Source organism: Oncorhynchus tshawytscha, unplaced genomic scaffold (genome assembly GCF_018296145.1).
Source record: "Oncorhynchus tshawytscha isolate Ot180627B unplaced genomic scaffold, Otsh_v2.0 Un_contig_9777_pilon_pilon, whole genome shotgun sequence".
NCBI classification, from domain to species: Eukaryota; Metazoa; Chordata; class Actinopteri; order Salmoniformes; family Salmonidae; genus Oncorhynchus; species Oncorhynchus tshawytscha.
Window position 1 is genome coordinate 23,737 of NW_024607885.1, and position 16,829 is coordinate 40,565.

At 40.6% G+C, this 16,829-nt stretch overlaps 45 non-coding genes across 45 annotated transcripts; all 45 read left to right on the top strand.

Annotated features, from left to right (window-relative positions):
- The first annotated feature begins 440 nt into the window (after window positions 1-440).
- On the top strand, window positions 441-512 carry trnaq-uug. Its single transcript has one exon. It is a non-coding gene; the product is annotated as a tRNA-Gln (tRNA).
- Window positions 513-627: 115 nt separating this feature from the next.
- trnaq-cug lies at window positions 628-699 on the top strand. Its single transcript has one exon. It is a non-coding gene; the product is annotated as a tRNA-Gln (tRNA).
- Window positions 700-1,170: 471 nt separating this feature from the next.
- trnaq-uug lies at window positions 1,171-1,242 on the top strand. The gene has a single exon. It is a non-coding gene; the product is annotated as a tRNA-Gln (tRNA).
- A 114-nt stretch (window positions 1,243-1,356) lies between these two features.
- trnaq-cug lies at window positions 1,357-1,428 on the top strand. Its single transcript has one exon. It is a non-coding gene; the product is annotated as a tRNA-Gln (tRNA).
- Window positions 1,429-1,861: 433 nt separating this feature from the next.
- Window positions 1,862-1,933, top strand: trnaq-uug. The gene has a single exon. It is a non-coding gene; the product is annotated as a tRNA-Gln (tRNA).
- A 115-nt stretch (window positions 1,934-2,048) lies between these two features.
- Window positions 2,049-2,120, top strand: trnaq-cug. Its single transcript has one exon. It is a non-coding gene; the product is annotated as a tRNA-Gln (tRNA).
- A 467-nt stretch (window positions 2,121-2,587) lies between these two features.
- On the top strand, window positions 2,588-2,659 carry trnaq-uug. Its single transcript has one exon. It is a non-coding gene; the product is annotated as a tRNA-Gln (tRNA).
- Window positions 2,660-2,774: 115 nt separating this feature from the next.
- Window positions 2,775-2,846, top strand: trnaq-cug. The gene has a single exon. It is a non-coding gene; the product is annotated as a tRNA-Gln (tRNA).
- Window positions 2,847-3,321: 475 nt separating this feature from the next.
- Window positions 3,322-3,393, top strand: trnaq-uug. Its single transcript has one exon. It is a non-coding gene; the product is annotated as a tRNA-Gln (tRNA).
- Window positions 3,394-3,508: 115 nt separating this feature from the next.
- Window positions 3,509-3,580, top strand: trnaq-cug. The gene has a single exon. It is a non-coding gene; the product is annotated as a tRNA-Gln (tRNA).
- A 470-nt stretch (window positions 3,581-4,050) lies between these two features.
- On the top strand, window positions 4,051-4,122 carry trnaq-uug. The gene has a single exon. It is a non-coding gene; the product is annotated as a tRNA-Gln (tRNA).
- A 116-nt stretch (window positions 4,123-4,238) lies between these two features.
- trnaq-cug lies at window positions 4,239-4,310 on the top strand. The gene has a single exon. It is a non-coding gene; the product is annotated as a tRNA-Gln (tRNA).
- A 474-nt stretch (window positions 4,311-4,784) lies between these two features.
- Window positions 4,785-4,856, top strand: trnaq-uug. Its single transcript has one exon. It is a non-coding gene; the product is annotated as a tRNA-Gln (tRNA).
- A 127-nt stretch (window positions 4,857-4,983) lies between these two features.
- On the top strand, window positions 4,984-5,055 carry trnaq-cug. The gene has a single exon. It is a non-coding gene; the product is annotated as a tRNA-Gln (tRNA).
- Window positions 5,056-5,524: 469 nt separating this feature from the next.
- Window positions 5,525-5,596, top strand: trnaq-uug. Its single transcript has one exon. It is a non-coding gene; the product is annotated as a tRNA-Gln (tRNA).
- Window positions 5,597-5,712: 116 nt separating this feature from the next.
- Window positions 5,713-5,784, top strand: trnaq-cug. The gene has a single exon. It is a non-coding gene; the product is annotated as a tRNA-Gln (tRNA).
- A 467-nt stretch (window positions 5,785-6,251) lies between these two features.
- Window positions 6,252-6,323, top strand: trnaq-uug. The gene has a single exon. It is a non-coding gene; the product is annotated as a tRNA-Gln (tRNA).
- A 115-nt stretch (window positions 6,324-6,438) lies between these two features.
- trnaq-cug lies at window positions 6,439-6,510 on the top strand. Its single transcript has one exon. It is a non-coding gene; the product is annotated as a tRNA-Gln (tRNA).
- A 469-nt stretch (window positions 6,511-6,979) lies between these two features.
- Window positions 6,980-7,051, top strand: trnaq-uug. Its single transcript has one exon. It is a non-coding gene; the product is annotated as a tRNA-Gln (tRNA).
- Window positions 7,052-7,704: 653 nt separating this feature from the next.
- Window positions 7,705-7,776, top strand: trnaq-uug. Its single transcript has one exon. It is a non-coding gene; the product is annotated as a tRNA-Gln (tRNA).
- Window positions 7,777-7,891: 115 nt separating this feature from the next.
- trnaq-cug lies at window positions 7,892-7,963 on the top strand. The gene has a single exon. It is a non-coding gene; the product is annotated as a tRNA-Gln (tRNA).
- A 468-nt stretch (window positions 7,964-8,431) lies between these two features.
- Window positions 8,432-8,503, top strand: trnaq-uug. Its single transcript has one exon. It is a non-coding gene; the product is annotated as a tRNA-Gln (tRNA).
- A 115-nt stretch (window positions 8,504-8,618) lies between these two features.
- Window positions 8,619-8,690, top strand: trnaq-cug. The gene has a single exon. It is a non-coding gene; the product is annotated as a tRNA-Gln (tRNA).
- A 460-nt stretch (window positions 8,691-9,150) lies between these two features.
- Window positions 9,151-9,222, top strand: trnaq-uug. Its single transcript has one exon. It is a non-coding gene; the product is annotated as a tRNA-Gln (tRNA).
- Window positions 9,223-9,337: 115 nt separating this feature from the next.
- On the top strand, window positions 9,338-9,409 carry trnaq-cug. The gene has a single exon. It is a non-coding gene; the product is annotated as a tRNA-Gln (tRNA).
- A 471-nt stretch (window positions 9,410-9,880) lies between these two features.
- On the top strand, window positions 9,881-9,952 carry trnaq-uug. Its single transcript has one exon. It is a non-coding gene; the product is annotated as a tRNA-Gln (tRNA).
- A 115-nt stretch (window positions 9,953-10,067) lies between these two features.
- trnaq-cug lies at window positions 10,068-10,139 on the top strand. The gene has a single exon. It is a non-coding gene; the product is annotated as a tRNA-Gln (tRNA).
- Window positions 10,140-10,609: 470 nt separating this feature from the next.
- Window positions 10,610-10,681, top strand: trnaq-uug. Its single transcript has one exon. It is a non-coding gene; the product is annotated as a tRNA-Gln (tRNA).
- A 115-nt stretch (window positions 10,682-10,796) lies between these two features.
- Window positions 10,797-10,868, top strand: trnaq-cug. The gene has a single exon. It is a non-coding gene; the product is annotated as a tRNA-Gln (tRNA).
- A 467-nt stretch (window positions 10,869-11,335) lies between these two features.
- Window positions 11,336-11,407, top strand: trnaq-uug. The gene has a single exon. It is a non-coding gene; the product is annotated as a tRNA-Gln (tRNA).
- Window positions 11,408-11,522: 115 nt separating this feature from the next.
- trnaq-cug lies at window positions 11,523-11,594 on the top strand. Its single transcript has one exon. It is a non-coding gene; the product is annotated as a tRNA-Gln (tRNA).
- Window positions 11,595-12,061: 467 nt separating this feature from the next.
- trnaq-uug lies at window positions 12,062-12,133 on the top strand. Its single transcript has one exon. It is a non-coding gene; the product is annotated as a tRNA-Gln (tRNA).
- Window positions 12,134-12,248: 115 nt separating this feature from the next.
- trnaq-cug lies at window positions 12,249-12,320 on the top strand. The gene has a single exon. It is a non-coding gene; the product is annotated as a tRNA-Gln (tRNA).
- A 470-nt stretch (window positions 12,321-12,790) lies between these two features.
- Window positions 12,791-12,862, top strand: trnaq-uug. The gene has a single exon. It is a non-coding gene; the product is annotated as a tRNA-Gln (tRNA).
- A 116-nt stretch (window positions 12,863-12,978) lies between these two features.
- On the top strand, window positions 12,979-13,050 carry trnaq-cug. The gene has a single exon. It is a non-coding gene; the product is annotated as a tRNA-Gln (tRNA).
- A 472-nt stretch (window positions 13,051-13,522) lies between these two features.
- trnaq-uug lies at window positions 13,523-13,594 on the top strand. The gene has a single exon. It is a non-coding gene; the product is annotated as a tRNA-Gln (tRNA).
- Window positions 13,595-13,710: 116 nt separating this feature from the next.
- On the top strand, window positions 13,711-13,782 carry trnaq-cug. Its single transcript has one exon. It is a non-coding gene; the product is annotated as a tRNA-Gln (tRNA).
- Window positions 13,783-14,251: 469 nt separating this feature from the next.
- On the top strand, window positions 14,252-14,323 carry trnaq-uug. Its single transcript has one exon. It is a non-coding gene; the product is annotated as a tRNA-Gln (tRNA).
- A 115-nt stretch (window positions 14,324-14,438) lies between these two features.
- On the top strand, window positions 14,439-14,510 carry trnaq-cug. Its single transcript has one exon. It is a non-coding gene; the product is annotated as a tRNA-Gln (tRNA).
- A 467-nt stretch (window positions 14,511-14,977) lies between these two features.
- trnaq-uug lies at window positions 14,978-15,049 on the top strand. Its single transcript has one exon. It is a non-coding gene; the product is annotated as a tRNA-Gln (tRNA).
- Window positions 15,050-15,164: 115 nt separating this feature from the next.
- trnaq-cug lies at window positions 15,165-15,236 on the top strand. The gene has a single exon. It is a non-coding gene; the product is annotated as a tRNA-Gln (tRNA).
- A 468-nt stretch (window positions 15,237-15,704) lies between these two features.
- On the top strand, window positions 15,705-15,776 carry trnaq-uug. The gene has a single exon. It is a non-coding gene; the product is annotated as a tRNA-Gln (tRNA).
- A 115-nt stretch (window positions 15,777-15,891) lies between these two features.
- trnaq-cug lies at window positions 15,892-15,963 on the top strand. The gene has a single exon. It is a non-coding gene; the product is annotated as a tRNA-Gln (tRNA).
- Window positions 15,964-16,431: 468 nt separating this feature from the next.
- On the top strand, window positions 16,432-16,503 carry trnaq-uug. The gene has a single exon. It is a non-coding gene; the product is annotated as a tRNA-Gln (tRNA).
- Window positions 16,504-16,618: 115 nt separating this feature from the next.
- On the top strand, window positions 16,619-16,690 carry trnaq-cug. The gene has a single exon. It is a non-coding gene; the product is annotated as a tRNA-Gln (tRNA).
- Window positions 16,691-16,829: the final 139 nt, after the last annotated feature.

Here is a 16,829-nt window from a genome sequence, read left to right on the forward strand (position 1 = left end):
CCCTGTCAACTTTAAAATAGTTGTGCGTGAAAGAAACAAGTGGGTGGGAGTCGATAAGCACTCTTGTTACGCACGAATGGCTAGCCTACGGTAAACGCATACTATGAGTGCCTGGTAGTTGACACCGTTTCTGTCCAGAAAATATTTTATCTGTTTTTCCGGTGAACCAAGGACAGTAAAATCTGAACCCGTCACAGAGTATTGAGTACAGGGTTCTATGCTGTAAAGGTTATCACTCAGGACTCTGAATCCTACAATCCGAGTTTAAATCTTGGACGATCCTACCATGTCAATTAATTTGCCTCGTGGAACTAGAATATAGCTGTCCAAATATTGTTGTCAGTTGAAAGTATTTGCAGCGTGAAGGAACGACAGTCCGCTGTTGCAAATTAAACGCAGAATTTTTTTTTTTTTTCAATTTCCAAGTGAATTTAGAACATGGTTCTATGGTGTAATGGTTAGCACTCTGGACTTTGAATCCAGTGATCCGAGTTCAAATCTCGGTAGAACCTTCCTATTTTTTGTGCTGAATTTTTCACATGGCCAACCAATAATCTCATAATCTGCTGTTTATCCGGTGTACAAATGACAGGAAAATCGGAACTCTACAATAATTACTCTGTAAAGGGTTATATGGTGTAATGGTTAGCACTCAGGACTCTGAATCCTGCGATCCGAGTTCAAATCTCGGTAGGACCTACCTTGATTTTGCAGTGACACACTCCTCCCCTGTCAACTTTAAAATAGTTGTGCGTGAAAGAAACAAGTGGGTGGGAGTCGATAAGCACTCTTGTTACGCACGAATGGCTAGCCTACGGTAAACGCATACTATGAGTGCCTGGTAGTTGACACCGTTTCTGTCCAGAAAATATTTTATCTGTTTTTCCGGTGAACCAAGGACAGTAAAATCTGAACCCGTCACAGAGTATTGAGTACAGGGTTCTATGCTGTAAAGGTTATCACTCAGGACTCTGAATCCTACAATCCGAGTTTAAATCTTGGACGATCCTACCATGTCAATTAATTTGCCTCGTGGAACTAGAATATAGCTGTCCAAATATTGTTGTCAGTTGAAAGTATTTGCAGCACGTGAAGGAACGACAGTCCGCTGTTGCAAATTAAACGCAGAATTTTTTTTTTTTTTTCAATTTCCATGTGAATTTAGAATATGGTTCTATGGTGTAATGGTTAGCACTCTGGACTTTGAATCCAGTGATCCGAGTTCAAATCTCGGTAGAACCTTCCTATTTTTTGTGCTGAATTTTTCACATGGCCAACCAATAATCTCATAATCTGCTGTTTATCCGGTGTACAAATGACAGGAAAATCGGAACTCTACAATAATTACTCTGTAATGGTTCTATGGTGTAATGGTTAGCACTCAGGACTCTGAATCCTGCGATCCGAGTTCAAATCTCGGTAGGACCTACCTTGATTTTGCAGTGACACACTCCTCCCCTGTCAACTTTAAAATAGTTGTGCGTGAAAGAAACAAGTGGGTGGGAGTCGATAAGCACTCTTGTTACGCACGAATGGCTAGCCTACGGTAAACGCATACTATGAGTGCCTGGTAGTTGACACCGTTTCAGGCCTAAACATTTTTATCTGTTTTTCCGGTGAACCAAGGACAGTAAAATCTGAACCCGTCACAGAGTATTGAGTACAGGGTTCTATGCTGTAAAGGTTATTACTCAGGACTCTGAATCCTACAATCCGAGTTAAATCTTGGACGATCCTACCATGTCAATTAATTTGCCTCGTGGAACTAGAATATAGCTGTCCAAATATTGTTGTCAGTTGAAAGTATTTGCAGCACGTGAAGGAACGACAGTCCTTCAATTTCCATGTGAATTTAGAAAATGGTTCTATGGTGTAATGGTTAGCACTCTGGACTTTGAATCCAGTGATCCGAGTTGAAATCTCGGTAGAACCTTCCTATTTTTTGTGCTGAATTTTTCACATGGCCAACCAATAATCTCATAATCTGCTGTTTATCCGGTGTACAAATGACAGGAAAATCGGAACTCTACAATAATTACTCTGTATATGGTTCTATGGTGTAATGGTTAGCACTCAGGACTCTGAATCCTGTGATCCGAGTTCAAATCTCGGTAGGACCTACCTTGATTTTGCAGTGACACACTCCTCCCCTGTCAACTTTAAAATAGTTGTGCGTGAAAGAAACAAGTGGGTGGGAGTCGATAAGCACTCTTGTTACGCACGAATGGCTAGCCTACGGTAAACGCATACTATGAGTGCCTGGTAGTTGACACCGTTTCTGTCCAGAAAATATTTTATCTGTTTTTCCGGTGAACCAAGGACAGTAAAATCTGAACCCGTCACAGAGTATTGAGTACAGGGTTCTATGCTGTAAAGGTTATCACTCAGGACTCTGAATCCTACAATCCGAGTTTAAATCTTGGACGATCCTACCATGTCAATTAATTTGCCTCGTGGAACTAGAATATAGCTGTCCAAATATTGTTGTCAGTTGAAAGTATTTGCAGCACGTGAAGGAACGACAGTCCGCTGTTGCAAATTAAACGCAGAATTTTTTTTTTTCAATTTCCATGTGAATTTAGAATATGGTTCTATGGTGTAATGGTTAGCACTCTGGACTTTGAATCCAGTGATCCGAGTTCAAATCTCGGTAGAACCTTCCTATTTTTTGTGCTGAATTTTTCACATGGCCAACCAATAATCTCATAATCTGCTGTTTATCCGGTGTACAAATGACAGGAAAATCGGAACTCTACAATAATTACTCTGTATATGGTTCTATGGTGTAATGGTTAGCACTCAGGACTCTGAATCCTGTGATCCGAGTTCAAATCTCGGTAGGACCTACCTTGATTTTGCAGTGACACACTCCTCCCCTGTCAACTTTAAAATAGTTGTGCGTGAAAGAAACAAGTGGGTGGGAGTCGATAAGCACTCTTGTTACGCACGAATGGCTAGCCTACGGTAAACGCATACTATGAGTGCCTGGTAGTTGACACCGTTTCAGGCCTGAAAATATTTTATCTGTTTTTCCGGTGAACCAAGGACAGTAAAATCTGAACCCGTCACAGAGTATTGAGTACAGGGTTCTATGCTGTAAAGGTTATCACTCAGGACTCTGAATCCTACAATCCGAGTTTAAATCTTGGACGATCCTACCATGTCAATTAATTTGCCTCGTGGAACTAGAATATAGCTGTCCAAATATTGTTGTCAGTTGAAAGTATTTGCAGCACGTGAAGGAACGACAGTCCGCTGTTGCAAATTAAACGCAGATTTTTTTTTTTTTTTTTTTTCAATTTCCATGTGAATTTAGAATATGGTTCTATGGTGTAATGGTTAGCACTCTGGACTTTGAATCCAGTGATCCGAGTTGAAATCTCGGTAGAACCTTCCTATTTTTTGTGCTGAATTTTTCACATGGCCAACCAATAATCTCATAATCTGCTGTTTATCCGGTGTACAAATGACAGGAAAATCGGAACTCTACAATAATTACTCTGTATATGGTTCTATGGTGTAATGGTTAGCACTCAGGACTCTGAATCCTGCGATCCGAGTTCAAATCTCGGTAGGACCTACCTTGATTTTGCAGTGACACACTCCTCCCCTGTCAACTTTAAAATAGTTGTGCGTGAAAGAAACAAGTTGGTGGGAGTCGATAAGCACTCTTGTTACGCACGAATGGCTAGCCTACGGTAAAACGCATACTATGAGTGCCTGGTAGTTGACACCGTTTCTGTCCAGAAAATATTTTATCTGTTTTTCCGGTGAACCAAGGACAGTAAAATCTGAACCCGTCACAGAGTATTGAGTACAGGGTTCTATGCTGTAAAGGTTATCACTCAGGACTCTGAATCCTACAATCCGAGTTTAAATCTTGGACGATCCTACCATGTCAATTAATTTGCCTCGTGGAACTAGAATATAGCTGTCCAAATATTGTTGTCAGTTGAAAGTATTTGCAGCACGTGAAGGAACGACAGTCCGCTGTTGCAAATTAAACGCAGAATTTTTTTTTTTTTCAATTTCCATGTGAATTTAGAATATGGTTCTATGGTGTAATGGTTAGCACTCTGGACTTTGAATCCAGTGATCCGAGTTCAAATCTCGGTAGAACCTTCCTATTTTTTGTGCTGAATTTTTCACATGGCCAACCAATAATCTCATAATCTGCTGTTTATCCGGTGTACAAATGACAGGAAAATCGGAACTCTACAATAATTACTCTGTATAATGGTTCTATGGTGTAATGGTTAGCACTCAGGACTCTGAATCCTGCGATCCGAGTTCAAATCTCGGTAGGACCTACCTTGATTTTGCAGTGACACACTCCTCCCCTGTCAACTTTAAAATAGTTGTGCGTGAAAGAAACAAGTGGGTGGGAGTCGATAAGCACTCTTGTTACGCACGAATGGCTAGCCTACGGTAAACGCATACTATGAGTGCCTGGTAGTTGACACCGTTTCTGTCCAGAAAATATTTTATCTGTTTTTCCGGTGAACCAAGGACAGTAAAATCTGAACCCGTCACAGAGTATTGAGTACAGGGTTCTATGCTGTAAAGGTTATCACTCAGGACTCTGAATCCTACAATCCGAGTTTAAATCTTGGACGATCCTACCATGTCAATTAATTTGCCTCGTGGAACTAGAATATAGCTGTCCAAATATTGTTGTCAGTTGAAAGTATTTGCAGCACGTGAAGGAACGACAGTCCGCTGTTGCAAATTAAACGCAGAATTTTTTTTTTTTTTTTTTCAATTTCCATGTGAATTTAGAATATGGTTCTATGGTGTAATGGTTAGCACTCTGGACTTTGAATCCAGTGATCCGAGTTCAAATCTCGGTAGAACCTTCCTATTTTTTGTGCTGAATTTTTCACATGGCCAACCAATAATCTCATAATCTGCTGTTTATCCGGTGTACAAATGACAGGAAAATCGGAACTCTACAATAAACTCTACAATAATTACTCTGTAAATGGTTCTATGGTGTAATGGTTAGCACTCAGGACTCTGAATCCTGCGATCCGAGTTCAAATCTCGGTAGGACCTACCTTGATTTTGCAGTGACACACTCCTCCCCTGTCAACTTTAAAATAGTTGTGCGTGAAAGAAACAAGTGGGTGGGAGTCGATAAGCACTCTTGTTACGCACGAATGGCTAGCCTACGGTAAACGCATACTATGAGTGCCTGGTAGTTGACACCGTTTCAGGCCTGAAAATATTTTATCTGTTTTTCCGGTGAACCAAGGACAGTAAAATCTGAACCCGTCACAGAGTATTGAGTACAGGGTTCTATGCTGTAAAGGTTATCACTCAGGACTCTGAATCCTACAATCCGAGTTTAAATCTTGGAATCCTACCATGTCAATTAATTTGCCTCGTGGAACTAGAATATAGCTGTCCAAATATTGTTGTCAGTTGAAAGTATTTGCAGCACGTGAAGGAACGACAGTCCGCTGTTGCAAATTAAACGCAGAATTTTTTTTTTTTTTTCAATTTCCATGTGAATTTAGAATATGGTTCTATGGTGTAATGGTTAGCACTCTGGACTTTGAATCCAGTGATCCGAGTTGAAATCTCGGTAGAACCTTCCTATTTTTTGTGCTGAATTTTTCACATGGCCAACCAATAATCTCATAATCTGCTGTTTATCCGGTGTACAAATGACAGGAAAATCGGAACTCTACAATAATTACTCTGTATAATGGTTCTATGGTGTAATGGTTAGCACTCAGGACTCTGAATCCTGTGATCCGAGTTCAAATCTCGGTAGGACCTACCTTGATTTTGCAGTGACACACTCCTCCCTGTCAACTTTAAAATAGTTGTGCGTGAAAGAAACAAGTGGGTGGGATCGATAAGCACTCTTGTTACGCACGAATGGCTAGCCTACGGTAAACGCATACTATGAGTGCCTGGTAGTTGACACCGTTTCTGTCCAGAAAATATTTTATCTGTTTTTCCGGTGAACCAAGGACAGTAAAATCTGAACCCGTCACAGAGTATTGAGTACAGGGTTCTATGCTGTAAAGGTTATCACTCAGGACTCTGAATCCTACAATCCGAGTTTAAATCTTGGACGATCCTACCATGTCAATTAATTTGCCTCGTGGAACTAGAATATAGCTGTCCAAATATTGTTGTCAGTTGAAAGTATTTGCAGCACGTGAAGGAACGACAGTCCGCTGTTGCAAATTAAACGCAGAATTTTTTTTTTTTTCAATTTCCATGTGAATTTAGAATATGGTTCTATGGTGTAATGGTTAGCACTCTGGACTTTGAATCCAGTGATCCGAGTTCAAATCTCGGTAGAACCTTCCTATTTTTTGTGCTGAATTTTTCACATGGCCAACCAATAATCTCATAATCTGCTGTTTATCCGGTGTACAAATGACAGGAAAATCGGAACTCTACAATAATTACTCTGTATATGGTTCTATGGTGTAATGGTTAGCACTCAGGACTCTGAATCCTGTGATCCGAGTTCAAATCTCGGTAGGACCTACCTTGATTTTGCAGTGACACACTCCTCCCCTGTCAACTTTAAAATAGTTGTGCGTGAAAGAAACAAGTGGGTGGGAGTCGATAAGCACTCTTGTTACGCACGAATGGCTAGCCTACGGTAAACGCATACTATGAGTGCCTGGTAGTTGACACCGTTTCAGGCCTGAAAATATTTTATCTGTTTTTCCGGTGAACCAAGGACAGTAAAATCTGAACCCGTCACAGAGTATTGAGTACAGGGTTCTATGCTGTAAAGGTTATCACTCAGGACTCTGAATCCTACAATCCGAGTTTAAATCTTGGACGATCCTACCATGTCAATTAATTTGCCTCGTGGAACTAGAATATAGCTGTCCAAATATTGTTGTCAGTTGAAAGTATTTGCAGCACGTGAAGGAACGACAGTCCGCTGTTGCAAATTAAACGCAGAATTTTTTTTTTTTTCAATTTCCATGTGAATTTAGAATATGGTTCTATGGTGTAATGGTTAGCACTCTGGACTTTGAATCCAGTGATCCGAGTTCAAATCTCGGTAGAACCTTCCTATTTTTTGTGCTGAATTTTTCACATGGCCAACCAATAATCTCATAATCTGCTGTTTATCCGGTGTACAAATGACAGGAAAATCGGAACTCTACAATAATTACTCTGTAATGGTTCTATGGTGTAATGGTTAGCACTCAGGACTCTGAATCCTGTGATCCGATTTCAAATCTTGGTAGGACCTACCATGATTTTGCAGTGACACACTCCTCCCCTGTCAACTTTAAAATAGTTGTGCGTGAAAGAAACAAGTGGGTGGGAGTCGATAAGCACTCTTGTTACGCACGAATGGCTAGCCTACGGTAAAAGCATACTATGAGTGCCTGGTAGTTGACACCGTTTCTGTCCAGAAAATATTTTATCTGTTTTTCCGGTGAACCAAGGACAGTAAAATCTGAACCCGTCACAGAGTATTGAGTACAGGGTTCTATGCTGTAAAGGTTATCACTCAGGACTCTGAATCCTACAATCCGAGTTTAAATCTTGGACGATCCTACCATGTCAATTAATTTGCCTCGTGGAACTAGAATATAGCTGTCCAAATATTGTTGTCAGTTGAAAGTATTTGCAGCACGTGAAGGAACGACAGTCCGCTGTTGCAAATTAAACGCAGAATTTTTTTTTTTCAATTTCCATGTGAATTTAGAATATGGTTCTATGGTGTAATGGTTAGCACTCTGGACTTTGAATCCAGTGATCCGAGTTCAAATCTCGGTAGAACCTTCCTATTTTTTGTGCTGAATTTTTCACATGGCCAACCAATAATCTCATAATCTGCTGTTTATCCGGTGTACAAATGACAGGAAAATCGGAACTCTACAATAATTACTCTGTAAAGGGTTCTATGGTGTAATGGTTAGCACTCAGGACTCTGAATCCTGCGATCCGAGTTCAAATCTCGGTAGGACCTACCTTGATTTTGCAGTGACACACTCCTCCCCTGTCAACTTTAAAATAGTTGTGCGTGAAAGAAACAAGTGGGTGGGAGTCGATAAGCACTCTTGTTACGCACGAATGGCTAGCCTACGGTAAACGCATACTATGAGTGCCTGGTAGTTGACACCGTTTCTGTCCAGAAAATATTTTATCTGTTTTTCCGGTGAACCAAGGACAGTAAAATCTGAACCCGTCACAGAGTATTGAGTACAGGGTTCTATGCTGTAAAGGTTATCACTCAGGACTCTGAATCCTACAATCCGAGTTTAAATCTTGGACGATCCTACCATGTCAATTAATTTGCCTCGTGGAACTAGAATATAGCTGTCCAAATATTGTTGTCAGTTGAAAGTATTTGCAGCACGTGAAGGAGACGACAGTCCGCTGTTGCAAATTAAACGCAGAATTTTTTTTTTTCAATTTCCATGTGAATTTAGAATATGGTTCTATGGTGTAATGGTTAGCACTCTGGACTTTGAATCCAGTGATCCGAGTTCAAATCTCGGTAGAACCTTCCTATTTTTTGTGCTGAATTTTTCACATGGCCAACCAATAATCTCATAATCTGCTGTTTATCCGGTGTACAAATGACAGGAAAATCGGAACTCTACAATAATTACTCTGTAAATGGTTCTATGGTGTAATGGTTAGCACTCAGGACTCTGAATCCTGCGATCCGAGTTCAAATCTCGGTAGGACCTACCTTGATTTTGCAGTGACACACTCCTCCCCTGTCAACTTTAAAATAGTTGTGCGTGAAAGAAACAAGTGGGTGGGAGTCGATAAGCACTCTTGTTACGCACGAATGGCTAGCCTACGGTAAACGCATACTATGAGTGCCTGGTAGTTGACACCGTTTCAGGCCTGAAAATGTTTTTCCGGTGAACCAAGGACAGTAAAATCTGAACCCGTCACAGAGTATTGAGTACAGGGTTCTATGCTGTAAAGGTTATCACTCAGGACTCTGAATCCTACAATCCGAGTTTAAATCTTGGACGATCCTACCATGTCAATTAATTTGCCTCGTGGAACTAGAATATAGCTGTCCAAATATTGTTGTCAGTTGAAAGTATTTGCAGCACGTGAAGGAACGACAGTCCGCTGTTGCAAATTAAACGCAGAATTTTTTTTTTTTTCAATTTCCATGTGAATTTAGAATATGGTTCTATGGTGTAATGGTTAGCACTCTGGACTTTGAATCCAGTGATCCGAGTTCAAATCTCGGTAGAACCTTCCTATTTTTTGTGCTGAATTTTTCACATGGCCAACCAATAATCTCATAATCTGCTGTTTATCCGGTGTACAAATGACAGGAAAATCGGAACTCTACAATAATTACTCTGTAAAGGGTTCTATGGTGTAATGGTTAGCACTCAGGACTCTGAATCCTGCGATCCGAGTTCAAATCTCGGTAGGACCTACCTTGATTTTGCAGTGACACACTCCTCCCCTGTCAACTTTAAAATAGTTGTGCGTGAAAGAAACAAGTGGGTGGGAGTCGATAAGCACTCTTGTTACGCACGAATGGCTAGCCTACGGTAAACGCATACTATGAGTGCCTGGTAGTTGACACCGTTTCTGTCCAGAAAATATTTTATCTGTTTTTCCGGTGAACCAAGGACAGTAAAATCTGAACCCGTCACAGAGTATTGAGTACAGGGTTCTATGCTGTAAAGGTTATCACTCAGGACTCTGAATCCTACAATCCGAGTTTAAATCTTGGACGATCCTACCATGTCAATTAATTTGCCTCGTGGAACTAGAATATAGCTGTCCAAATATTGTTGTCAGTTGAAAGTATTTGCAGCACGTGAAGGAACGACAGTCCGCTGTTGCAAATTAAACGCAGAATTTTTTTTTTTTTTTCAATTTCCATGTGAATTTAGAATATGGTTCTATGGTGTAATGGTTAGCACTCTGGACTTTGAATCCAGTGATCCGAGTTCAAATCTCGGTAGAACCTTCCTATTTTTTGTGCTGAATTTTTCACATGGCCAACCAATAATCTCATAATCTGCTGTTTATCCGGTGTACAAATGACAGGAAAATCGGAACTCTACAATAATTACTCTGTAAATGGTTCTATGGTGTAATGGTTAGCACTCAGGACTCTGAATCCTGCGATCCGAGTTCAAATCTCGGTAGGACCTACCTTGATTTTGCAGTGACACACTCCTCCCCTGTCAACTTTAAAATAGTTGTGCGTGAAAGAAACAAGTGGGTGGGAGTCGATAAGCACTCTTGTTACGCACGAATGGCTAGCCTACGGTAAACGCATACTATGAGTGCCTGGTAGTTGACACCGTTTCAGGCCTGAAAATATTTTATCTGTTTTTCCGGTGAACCAAGGACAGTAAAATCTGAACCCGTCACAGAGTATTGAGTACAGGGTTCTATGCTGTAAAGGTTATCACTCAGGACTCTGAATCCTACAATCCGAGTTTAAATCTTGGACGATCCTACCATGTCAATTAATTTGCCTCGTGGAACTAGAATATAGCTGTCCAAATATTGTTGTCAGTTGAAAGTATTTGCAGCACGTGAAGGAACGACAGTCCGCTGTTGCAAATTAAACGCAGATTTTTTTTTTTTTTTCAATTTCCATGTGAATTTAGAATATGGTTCTATGGTGTAATGGTTAGCACTCTGGACTTTGAATCCAGTGATCCGAGTTCAAATCTCGGTAGAACCTTCCTATTTTTTGTGCTGAATTTTTCACATGGCCAACCAATAATCTCATAATCTGCTGTTTATCCGGTGTACAAATGACAGGAAAATCGGAACTCTACAATAATTACTCTGTAAAGGGTTCTATGGTGTAATGGTTAGCACTCAGGACTCTGAATCCTGCGATCCGAGTTCAAATCTCGGTAGGACCTACCTTGATTTTGCAGTGACACACTCCTCCCCTGTCAACTTTAAAATAGTTGTGCGTGAAAGAAACAAGTGGGTGGGAGTCGATAAGCACTCTTGTTACGCACGAATGGCTAGCCTACGGTAAACGCATACTATGAGTGCCTGGTAGTTGACACCGTTTCTGTCCAGAAAATATTTTATCTGTTTTTCCGGTGAACCAAGGACAGTAAAATCTGAACCCGTCACAGAGTATTGAGTACAGGGTTCTATGCTGTAAAGGTTATCACTCAGGACTCTGAATCCTACAATCCGAGTTTAAATCTTGGACGATCCTACCATGTCAATTAATTTGCCTCGTGGAACTAGAATATAGCTGTCCAAATATTGTTGTCAGTTGAAAGTATTTGCAGCACGTGAAGGAACGACAGTCCGCTGTTGCAAATTAAACGCAGAATTTTTTTTTTTCAATTTCCATGTGAATTTAGAATATGGTTCTATGGTGTAATGGTTAGCACTCTGGACTTTGAATCCAGTGATCCGAGTTCAAATCTCGGTAGAACCTTCCTATTTTTTGTGCTGAATTTTTCACATGGCCAACCAATAATCTCATAATCTGCTGTTTATCCGGTGTACAAATGACAGGAAAATCGGAACTCTACAATAATTACTCTGTAAATGGTTCTATGGTGTAATGGTTAGCACTCAGGACTCTGAATCCTGCGATCCGAGTTCAAATCTCGGTAGGACCTACCTTGATTTTGCAGTGACACACTCCTCCCCTGTCAACTTTAAAATAGTTGTGCGTGAAAGAAACAAGTGGGTGGGAGTCGATAAGCACTCTTGTTACGCACGAATGGCTAGCCTACGGTAAACGCATACTATGAGTGCCTGGTAGTTGACACCGTTTCAGGCCTGAAAATATTTTATCTGTTTTTCCGGTGAACCAAGGACAGTAAAATCTGAACCCGTCACAGAGTATTGAGTACAGGGTTCTATGCTGTAAAGGTTATCACTCAGGACTCTGAATCCTACAATCCGAGTTTAAATCTTGGACGATCCTACCATGTCAATTAATTTGCCTCGTGGAACTAGAATATAGCTGTCCAAATATTGTTGTCAGTTGAAAGTATTTGCAGCACGTGAAGGAACGACAGTCCGCTGTTGCAAATTAAACGCAGAATTTTTTTTTTTCAATTTCCATGTGAATTTAGAATATGGTTCTATGGTGTAATGGTTAGCACTCTGGACTTTGAATCCAGTGATCCGAGTTGAAATCTCGGTAGAACCTTCCTATTTTTTGTGCTGAATTTTTCACATGGCCAACCAATAATCTCATAATCTGCTGTTTATCCGGTGTACAAATGACAGGAAAATCGGAACTCTACAATAATTACTCTGTATATGGTTCTATGGTGTAATGGTTAGCACTCAGGACTCTGAATCCTGCGATCCGAGTTCAAATCTCGGTAGGACCTACCTTGATTTTGCAGTGACACACTCCTCCCCTGTCAACTTTAAAATAGTTGTGCGTGAAAGAAACAAGTGGGTGGGAGTCGATAAGCACTCTTGTTACGCACGAATGGCTAGCCTACGGTAAACGCATACTATGAGTGCCTGGTAGTTGACACCGTTTCTGTCCAGAAAATATTTTATCTGTTTTTCCGGTGAACCAAGGACAGTAAAATCTGAACCCGTCACAGAGTATTGAGTACAGGGTTCTATGCTGTAAAGGTTATCACTCAGGACTCTGAATCCTACAATCCGAGTTTAAATCTTGGACGATCCTACCATGTCAATTAATTTGCCTCGTGGAACTAGAATATAGCTGTCCAAATATTGTTGTCAGTTGAAAGTATTTGCAGCACGTGAAGGAACGACAGTCCGCTGTTGCAAATTAAACGCAGAATTTTTTTTTTTTTTCAATTTCCAAGTGAATTTAGAATATGGTTCTATGGTGTAATGGTTAGCACTCTGGACTTTGAATCCAGTGATCCGAGTTCAAATCTCGGTAGAACCTTTCCTATTTTTTGTGCTGAATTTTTCACATGGCCAACCAATAATCTCATAATCTGCTGTTTATCCGGTGTACAAATGACAGGAAAATCGGAACTCTACAATAATTACTCTGTAAAGGGTTCTATGGTGTAATGGTTAGCACTCAGGACTCTGAATCCTGCGATCCGAGTTCAAATCTCGGTAGGACCTACCTTGATTTTGCAGTGACACACTCCTCCCCTGTCAACTTTAAAATAGTTGTGCGTGAAAGAAACAAGTGGGTGGGAGTCGATAAGCACTCTTGTTACGCACGAATGGCTAGCCTACGGTAAACGCATACTATGAGTGCCTGGTAGTTGACACCGTTTCAGGCCTGAAAATATTTTCTCTGTTTTTCCGGTGAACCAAGGACAGTAAAATCTGAACCCGTCACAGAGTATTGAGTACAGGGTTCTATGCTGTAAAGGTTATCACTCAGGACTCTGAATCCTACAATCCGAGTTTAAATCTTGGACGATCCTACCATGTCAATTAATTTGCCTCGTGGAACTAGAATATAGCTGTCCAAATATTGTTGTCAGTTGAAAGTATTTGCAGCACGTGAAGGAACGACAGTCCGCTGTTGCAAATTAAACGCAGAATTTTTTTTTTTTTTTTCAATTTCCATGTGAATTTAGAATATGGTTCTATGGTGTAATGGTTAGCACTCTGGACTTTGAATCCAGTGATCCGAGTTCAAATCTCGGTAGAACCTTCCTATTTTTTGTGCTGAATTTTTCACATGGCCAACCAATAATCTCATAATCTGCTGTTTATCCGGTGTACAAATGACAGGAAAATCGGAACTCTACAATAATTACTCTGTGTAATGGTTCTATGGTGTAATGGTTAGCACTCAGGACTCTGAATCCTGCGATCCGAGTTCAAATCTCGGTAGGACCTACCTTGATTTTGCAGTGACACACTCCTCCCCTGTCAACTTTAAAATAGTTGTGCGTGAAAGAAACAAGTGGGTGGGAGTCGATAAGCACTCTTGTTACGCACGAATGGCTAGCCTACGGTAAACGCATACTATGAGTGCCTGGTACTTGATACCGTTTCTGTCCAGAAAATATTTTATCTGTTTTTCCGGTGAACCAAGGACAGTAAAATCTGAACCCGTCACAGAGTATTGAGTACAGGGTTCTATGCTGTAAAGGTTATCACTCAGGACTCTGAATCCTACAATCCGAGTTTAAATCTTGGACGATCCTACCATGTCAATTAATTTGCCTCGTGGAACTAGAATATAGCTGTCCAAATATTGTTGTCAGTTGAAAGTATTTGCAGCACGTGAAGGAACGACAGTCCGCTGTTGCAAATTAAACGCAGAATTTTTTTTTTTTTCAATTTCCATGTGAATTTAGAATATGGTTCTATGGTGTAATGGTTAGCACTCTGGACTTTGAATCCAGTGATCCGAGTTCAAATCTCGGTAGAACCTTCCTATTTTTTGTGCTGAATTTTTCACATGGCCAACCAATAATCTCATAATCTGCTGTTTATCCGGTGTACAAATGACAGGAAAATCGGAACTCTACAATAATTACTCTGTAAATGGTTCTATGGTGTAATGGTTAGCACTCAGGACTCTGAATCCTGCGATCCGAGTTCAAATCTCGGTAGGACCTACCTTGATTTTGCAGTGACACACTCCTCCCCTGTCAACTTTAAAATAGTTGTGCGTGAAAGAAACAAGTGGGTGGGAGTCGATAAGCACTCTTGTTACGCACGAATGGCTAGCCTACGGTAAACGCATACTATGAGTGCCTGGTAGTTGACACCGTTTCAGGCCTGAAAATATTTTATCTGTTTTTCCGGTGAACCAAGGACAGTAAAATCTGAACCCGTCACAGAGTATTGAGTACAGGGTTCTATGCTGTAAAGGTTATCACTCAGGACTCTGAATCCTACAATCCGAGTTTAAATCTTGGACGATCCTACCATGTCAATTAATTTGCCTCGTGGAACTAGAATATAGCTGTCCAAATATTGTTGTCAGTTGAAAGTATTTGCAGCACGTGAAGGAACGACAGTCCGCTGTTGCAAATTAAACGCAGAATTTTTTTTTTTCAATTTCCATGTGAATTTAGAATATGGTTCTATGGTGTAATGGTTAGCACTCTGGACTTTGAATCCAGTGATCCGAGTTCAAATCTCGGTAGAACCTTCCTATTTTTTGTGCTGAATTTTTCACATGGCCAACCAATAATCTCATAATCTGCTGTTTATCCGGTGTACAAATGACAGGAAAATCGGAACTCTACAATAATTACTCTGTAAAGGGTTCTATGGTGTAATGGTTAGCACTCAGGACTCTGAATCCTGCGATCCGAGTTCAAATCTCGGTAGGACCTACCTTGATTTTGCAGTGACACACTCCTCCCTGTCAACTTTAAAATAGTTGTGCGTGAAAGAAACAAGTGGGTGGGAGTCGATAAGCACTCTTGTTACGCACGAATGGCTAGCCTACGGTAAACGCATACTATGAGTGCCTGGTAGTTGACACCGTTTCTGTCCAGAAAATATTTTATCTGTTTTTCCGGTGAACCAAGGACAGTAAAATCTGAACCCGTCACAGAGTATTGAGTACAGGGTTCTATGCTGTAAAGGTTATCACTCAGGACTCTGAATCCTACAATCCGAGTTTAAATCTTGGACGATCCTACCATGTCAATTAATTTGCCTCGTGGAACTAGAATATAGCTGTCCAAATATTGTTGTCAGTTGAAAGTATTTGCAGCACGTGAAGGAACGACAGTCCGCTGTTGCAAATTAAACGCAGAATTTTTTTTTTTTTCAATTTCCATGTGAATTTAGAATATGGTTCTATGGTGTAATGGTTAGCACTCTGGACTTTGAATCCAGTGATCCGAGTTCAAATCTCGGTAGAACCTTCCTATTTTTTGTGCTGAATTTTTCACATGGCCAACCAATAATCTCATAATCTGCTGTTTATCCGGTGTACAAATGACAGGAAAATCGGAACTCTACAATAATTACTCTGTAAATGGTTCTATGGTGTAATGGTTAGCACTCAGGACTCTGAATCCTGCGATCCGAGTTCAAATCTCGGTAGGACCTACCTTGATTTTGCAGTGACACACTCCTCCCCTGTCAACTTTAAAATAGTTGTGCGTGAAAGAAACAAGTGGGTGGGAGTCGATAAGCACTCTTGTTACGCACGAATGGCTAGCCTACGGTAAACGCATACTATGAGTGCCTGGTAGTTGACACCGTTTCTGTCCAGAAAATATTTTATCTGTTTTTCCGGTGAACCAAGGACAGTAAAATCTGAACCCGTCACAGAGTATTGAGTACAGGGTTCTATGCTGTAAAGGTTATCACTCAGGACTCTGAATCCTACAATCCGAGTTTAAATCTTGGACGATCCTACCATGTCAATTAATTTGCCTCGTGGAACTAGAATATAGCTGTCCAAATATTGTTGTCAGTTGAAAGTATTTGCAGCACGTGAAGGAACGACAGTCCGCTGTTGCAAATTAAACGCAGAATTTTTTTTTTTTCAATTTCCATGTGAATTTAGAATATGGTTCTATGGTGTAATGGTTAGCACTCTGGACTTTGAATCCAGTGATCCGAGTTCAAATCTCGGTAGAACCTTCCTATTTTTTGTGCTGAATTTTTCACATGGCCAACCAATAATCTCATAATCTGCTGTTTATCCGGTGTACAAATGACAGGAAAATCGGAACTCTACAATAATTACTCTGTAAAGGGTTCTATGGTGTAATGGTTAGCACTCAGGACTCTGAATCCTGCGATCCGAGTTCAAATCTCGGTAGGACCTACCTTGATTTTGCAGTGACACACTCCTCCCCTGTCAACTTTAAAATAGTTGTGCGTGAAAGAAACAAGTGGGTGGGAGTCGATAAGCACTCTTGTTACGCACGAATGGCTAGCCTACGGTAAACGCATACTATGAGTGC